This window comes from Solanum pennellii, chromosome 2 (assembly GCF_001406875.1).
Source record: "Solanum pennellii chromosome 2, SPENNV200".
In the NCBI taxonomy this organism is placed as follows: Eukaryota; Viridiplantae; Streptophyta; class Magnoliopsida; order Solanales; family Solanaceae; genus Solanum; species Solanum pennellii.
The window spans coordinates 30,278,914-30,286,468 of record NC_028638.1 but is presented as its reverse complement, the minus strand read 5'-3'; positions in this window follow the sequence as shown (position 1 = coordinate 30,286,468).

The window sequence follows — 7,555 nt, the reverse complement described above, 5'->3', positions numbered from 1 at the left end:
TTAACTACTTTATAGATTTATTAAAAAATCATCAAAAATAATATAGACTCGGAATTTAGTTGGGGCTCCAATGGGGACTCGAAACACCGGGTGATAAACAAAAATATATATCTATTAACCACAGTGGTTTGGAGTTAACAAGTAGACGGTTATCTGAGTTATATTTTCTATTTAAACAAAAAAAAAAATGACTGTTTTGATTGATTTTTTAATATCAAAATAATGATTTTATTCCTACTCTGTCATTTTTAATTTTTTCGTTCTTCTTTTCTGAAAATCAGTAATTATATTAGGCTTAGTTATAGTTTTTTTCTGATTTGTTTGTTATGTATATTTTTTAAGTTATTCTTTCTTCTGTTTTGGAGATCACTAACGTTATGAGGCTTCATTTATTGGTTTTTAAAATTTTCTTATATTTTGACATATTATGTGCTTCTGAATTGTATACATCACTATATAATTATTTTCTTGGATTAATAGTTGATTTATTTTAATCACTCTTTTTTGTATGTTGATTTTCTTATTTTTGAAGATTTATATAGAATGGTTAAGCTTAACTTCATTTTTCACTATAGTCATGTTGATTGAATATGAGAACCAAAGTTTCTGAATTCTAGAAAAGCTAAAATTTAAATGAAAAGATTATTATTCTAGTCTGTTATTTTTTATAAATATTATCAACACGTATAATAACAACTTAAAATATATGGATGTGTAGATATTGAAAAACTTATTATTGTGCTTATTTCTTTTGAAAAATATTATAAGTTTTGTTAATGATCAGTTCAATGTTATAAATTTATTGAGGATATTAAGTTAAGTCTTTGTGTTTATAATATAATCCAATTACACGATAAGTCACTTTTAATTAGAGGTAGGTGAATCACCAAGCGGTTCAATCTATCTTCGTAATGTGAATTTCTAAATTCATATGTTTAGACCTAACTAACAACATATTTAGTGTTTTCATAAGTATTTCGAGAATAATATAATATACAGAAAATTTATTTTATTTTTAAGTGATAAAACATTATTTCTGGTAAACCAAAAAAAGAAAAATCTAAAACATATGTAAAAAACCTAAATATCAATTATTCAAAACATGTGTTTCATTAAATAGTACTCTTTCGTTTTTGATATTTGAATAATGAGAAAAAAAAACAAAAAAATACAATATGAATTTTATATTTATATATTTAGAAGTATGAAATTCTCTTTTATTGATGAATACTTGGAGAAACCTTCAGGCGTGAAAGTTGGAAATGCGTGAAGAGTTATTTCATTTCTGTGGGTGTAAGTGAAAATGATGAAATAGCTCTTTGTCACGTGGTTTAAGAACGGACTTGGGAAATTGATCAAAAAATACAAGTTAGAATCAAAATAAGAAGTAACCGACTGAAAATGATACCTGTCCGTTGTAGTTATCTACTAAGAAACAAAATGGAATTTGTAGAAAATAAAATTCGCGTCAAGAGAACAATAATCAAGAACGGAAGATTATAGCAACAATCGATTTATTATTTCAAAGTGCGTGTGTTACAATCTCTATGATTCCTCTGAATTCACCTTTTCAAATATAAATTCAAGGGCTTAAAGCTTGATTTTGAACTTGGGATTTATCTTGATCTTGATCTTGGACTTGAACTTGATCTCTATCTTAATATTGATCTTGGACTTGGACTTGGACTTGATCTTGACTTCTTCAAATCTTGAACTTGAACACGTAAATTTTTAAATTCTTAAATTTGTAGAGAAATTTATGATTTTTGATCCACGAGCTTTCTCTAGGTTCTTGCTTAGAATTCTTGGTCCTCTTTTCTGAATTATGAGACCCTATTTATAGTTTTAGGATAAAAGAGTTGCGATTCAATTAGGACTCCCTTCGGCCAATCAGATTAAGTGACATGTCATATGGGCTTTATGGAGAGAGCTTTAATTAAATTCATATTTATCTGAATTTAAATAATTAAATCAATTATATTAATCCATAATATTTATTTGGACTAATATATTCATTAATTTAATATAATCCGAACAACTTTATGAATTTATATTTGATAAATTTAAGTGACTACACACGTGTCTGAAAAATCACTGCATGAAAATTTGTAAAAAGTTTTCACTTTCACACTACGAAAGCGAAAAATATTATTTATGCATTTCGATATTGATTTCAAAGTTTATTTTGGCAAATTTTATTAAGTGTCATATTATCATATTATTTTAACTCCCTATATTAATGAACTTTTGAATTTTCATAGTTTAAAATAAATAAATTGTTTAAAATTTAAGATAATTGTTGATGTTTTTTCTTCATATAGACTCCACGAAGTCTGAGCCAGAAATTTTAATAAGGAGGTTCAAAATCTAAAAAAATATACACACGAAGTAGCGAAAGGGGGTAACATCTACTATATGTACCCAAAAAAATTATATTTTTTAAAAAAAGTGTCAGTGTTTTGATTGATTCTTGAATATCAAAATAATGATTTTATTTGTACAAGTTTCTGTCATTTTTAATTTTCGTTCTTCTTTTCTTAAAATTATTAACTGTATTAGGCTTAATTAAAGCTTCTTTTCTGATTTGTTTGTTATCTACATTTTTTTAAGTTATTCTTTCTTCTGTTTTGGAGATCACTTATGTTATGATATTGTATCAACGCGTATAATAATATTTTAAAATATTGGAAACAGGGATGAATTATTCCGAACATTAATAAATAGTACGTCTATGCCCTCCATTATACTCTGCGTACACATATGTCCCCGCTGTTCAATTAGAAGTACAAATATACCCCTCTTACTAACGGACCTCTATTTTTTTTACACGTATCTTAATCCTATTAAACTAAGAATTGACCCCCTTTTTTTAACTCATAACCTAACTATCCGTCCCATAACCCATAACCCACCCAATACACACTAAAAGGAATATTAATTAAAACACTCAAATTAACATTCACCCAAATATATCACACGTCAAAACCCAAATTAAGCAGACTTTTCGGACATTAAATTCAAGCTCTTAATCGTCAATTAATTAACTTTTTTTTTCCACAATTACCCCTCTCGTTAGCTGCATTTCAATTAATTCTATATGGTATAACCGAGGGCATAGACGTACCATTTATTAAAATTCGAAGATAAATCCGTCCCTTTTCCCTAAAATATATGTATATGTAGATATTAAACAATTGATCATCGTGCTTATCTCTTTTTGAAAAATATTAGTATGAAATAGAAGACGCTGAAAAAAAGTCATTATAAGCTTTGCTAATGATCAGTTCAATGTTATAAACTTATTGAGGATATTAAGTGAAGTGTTGGTGTTGCATGATGTAATCCAACACAATGAATCACTTTTAATTAGAGGTTCGTGAATCACCAAGAGATTCAATCTATCTTTCTGATGTAAATTTTTGAATTAATATGTTTAGACCTAATAACAACATATTTAGTGTTTACATAAGTATTTCAAAAAGGATATATTACACATAAACTTATTTTTATCTCTAAATGATACAAAGTTATTTCTGATAAACGAAAAAGAAAAATTCAAAACATATGTATAAAAACCTAAATATCAATTATTCAAATCATTTGTTTCATTAGTACTCTTTTATTTTGATATTTGAATAATGAGAAAAGAACAAANATTTGATGTTTTATGATTGGTACCATACCATCCATTTTAATTCATATATAATCAGTTGACTGCATTTTTATAATAATAAAATAATTAATAACCATAAGATATATTGCTTATTTTTTGGATTTTTTTTAGATACAATGAATCACTAAAATAAGCTTACTTTTTTCTTTGACTAGAAAGTATCTGTTGTCCGCAAAACATATCAACAATAGTTTTACTAATTTTCAAAAAACATGTCTCATCAAGTGTGATTATATTAATCCAAATAATAGATTGTGTGGTCAAATTCGGATGGTCAAAAATATATTTATTTTTTAAAAATAAAATTGCTTTTGAAATTTTAAAGAAGTATTTAATCATTTTTTTGGAAAAAAATAAGTGTTTTCGAGAAAACCATAAGGCTGAAAAACTTGAAATTCTAAAAGAAGTATTTAATCAATTCTTTAATAATTATATTTTTTTTTCAATAAATCACTCACTTTAACTCTAATTTTGCCAGAAAAATTATTCATTTCAACTCATACCACAATTTTCTTCGTCTTCTCCGCCAAAAAACACCCAACTCATTACCACCATAACCCTACTTCCACAACGTTGTTCCCTCTTCTTTTCTGAAAAACTAGTAGCCACCAAACAACCACACACAAAAAAAACACACCCAAAACTTCAAATCAATCATCAACAAACACCGAATGAGACCCCTTTTCCTTATCCCTTTTTTATTTTATTTTTTAATTTATTTTGCAGGTATTCTGGCAAGCTTACAGCTTCTGTCACGATTCTGATGACGTTCCAATGAGTTCCGCACTTTAAGATTTGAACAACTAACAAATAACCACAACGATCAACACCATCGGACTATCGTCGTTGTGATGCTTTGAGGTTGTGAAGGCTAAGGATGGTTTTCATATTTTATAGCTTTTTAACATTTTAATTTTCCTAAGTCGCGTGTTATTTTTTCTTTTTTTTTTTGTTATTTTTCGTCACTTTAATTTTAAGGGTGAATAGATTAATCTTTAAGTAGTTAAGATATGTAATATATCGACATGATAATTCAAGGGAGTAACTGTATTTTCTAGACAAATTCAAAGAAAATCTATGCTTTTTTCTAATTTAAGTATAATAAAGCGTGAGGGAAAAACCTCGTGATTTGAGTTGTATAAGTGCAAATTTGCATGTGTGGTCTTAGGAGGGAGTGCTAGTACGAAGAATCCCATTAAAGTGCTAGTATTTAGAAATCAAGGTAGGTTTAGAAAAAACAAAGTGGAAACTTTGTATGTTAAAAAGATATCTACTTAAAACTTATTAAAATTGCTCTTTTGGACTTGAAATGTTTACTAATTTCGTGGTGCTCATTGAAAAATCTGAAAAAACTTGTGGTTGTTCCAAATATTTTTAATTTGGGAAATTCTAACTGATTGTCGATTTATTGTCTAAAGATATTTTTTTAATGTAAAAATTATTGAAAAAGATGATATTAGATCTCAAAAGAAAATATTCATACTTACTTATATCTAGGTTCATTTAATTATACTTTTTGATGAATATTTAATATGTTAATTATTGGAACATATTTCTGATGATAATTAAATGTCCTAAATAGTCTTGTTTGACCTTTTCCCTAACTCCTGGCTATTTATAACACAAATACATTAATTATGAGTCATTTCTTTTCAACAATACTAAATTAAATTGTAAATGTTACTTTATTTCCATTGATTTGTGTTAGGTTATTAGCATTTTAATATTAATATTTAACATATTAAATTGCTTTATTTTGGAGTTATAAGAATGAACATTGGAATGGATGACTTCTACATCATCCATTAGCATTGGTTATCCATCAATGTATTTCATTCTTAATTCCTCCATTACTCTTTGTAACCTATGTAACCTATGTAACTCCCATTGTAACCTATGTAACATATGTAACTCCCATTGTAACTTATGTAACCTATGTAACTCCCATTGTAACCTATGAAACTCCTAAGGCCATTATCTTCACTATTTACTACCTCCATTATCTTCCTATTCATTGCTAGGAAGACTTCTTGTAGTATAAATAGTAGTAGTCTTCATTTGGTTTTTGAGACACACAATTCATAAGAGAAAACAAAGAGTGAAAGAGTTAGTCTAAAAGAGAGTTCTTATTAGTTGAAGGGAGGTGTTCTTTTTTGTGGAGCTTTGGACTCAACTCTTGTCCAGAGTTGTTGAGTTATACTTTGTGAAGGCTGTTGTATCCTGGAGGGGACAAGTCAAAGAGGACTACTGCTGGACCGGTGAAAACATTTGCTGCAGTGGGCTTGAATCTCCTTAAAGAGAGCGAGATATCCGCGCCTCAGCCTGAAGAGATTACTTTCTTCATTTTATTTTCAATTGTAATCTTGCAATTTTATTATCTTGTAAGTTTTTTCACTAACAATTTTAAGGAGATTCAAAGATGGCTACAATTGAAAAAACCGCGGATGTCAAGATGGGAGATCTTAACAAGCCATTTCGGTTCAATGGTAACCATTTCAAAAGATGGAAGGGTAAAGTATCTTTCTACTTAAGTCTTCTCAACGTTTCTTATGTATTAACTGAGAAGAATCCAAATAAAGAAGACATCACCACTATGAATGATGATGAAACTATTTCTCATCTAGAGAAAGTGGAAAAGTATGATGGTGATTCCTATAAGTGTTGGTATTATCTTCTTAATTGTCTATCTGATAATTTTTATGATTATTATGATAGAACTTACTCTAGTGCAAAGAAAATTTGGAAGGCATTGCAGAGTAAGTATGATACCGAAGAGGCTGGAGCGAAAAAATATGCAGCTAGTAGATTTTTTCGTTTCCAAATGGTGGACAACAAATCAGTGGTAGATCAAGCTCAAGACTTCATCATGATTGTTGGAGAGCTTAGGTCCGAAGAGGTTAAAATTGGAGATAACCTTATTGTTTGTGGCATAGTGGATAAACTTCCACCTTCTTGGAAGGAATTTCAAAAAACTATGCGCCACAAACAAAAGGAAACCTCTCTTGAAACCTTGATAATGAAAATCCGCATGGAAGAAGAAGCAAGGGGCCAAGATGCACTTTTACAAACAGAAGAGAACAACATCACATCGAAGGTAAATTTAATTACTTCGCATAATGCTACTCCTGAAACTCACAAAAATATTTCTTTAAAGCCTGAGAAGAAAAAATTCAAGAAAAATAATTGTAGACCTCCCAAGATAAATAATGGTGAAAATCACCAAGCACAAAATCAGCAAGTTCAAGAAAAGGGACCATGCTTTGTTTGTGGCAAGAGTGGGCATATTGCTCGATTTTGCAAATTCCGGAAACGTGGTCCTAACCCTCAGGCAAACGTTACCGAAGAACCTTTTGTGGCGGTGATTACCGACATAAACATGGTTGAGAATGTTGATGGATGGTGGGCTGATTCTGGTGCAAACCGTCATGTCTGTTATGACAAAGACTGGTTTAAAAAATATACTCATTTTGAGGAGCCCAAAACCATCATGCTTGGTGATGCTCACAGTTCTCAAGTGCTTGGAAAGGGAGATGTTGAATTGCGTTTTACTTCTGGAAGGATATTAACATTGAAAGATGTACTTTATACTCCTTCTATGAGAAAAAATTTGATATCTAGTTTTCTTCTTAATAAAGCAGGCTTTAAACAGATTATTGAATCTGATCAATATGTAATAGTGAAGAAAGGTATTTTTGTGGGGAAGGGGTATGCATGTGATGGAATGTTTAAGTTTAATGTTGAAATGAATAAAACTTCTACTTCTGTTTATATGCTTTATTCTACTAATTTTTGGCATGCTCGTTTGTGTCATATTTATGATCGTTATGTTGGAATCATGAGTAGTTTAGGATTAATCCCAATGGTTAAAAAGAATTTTGAAAA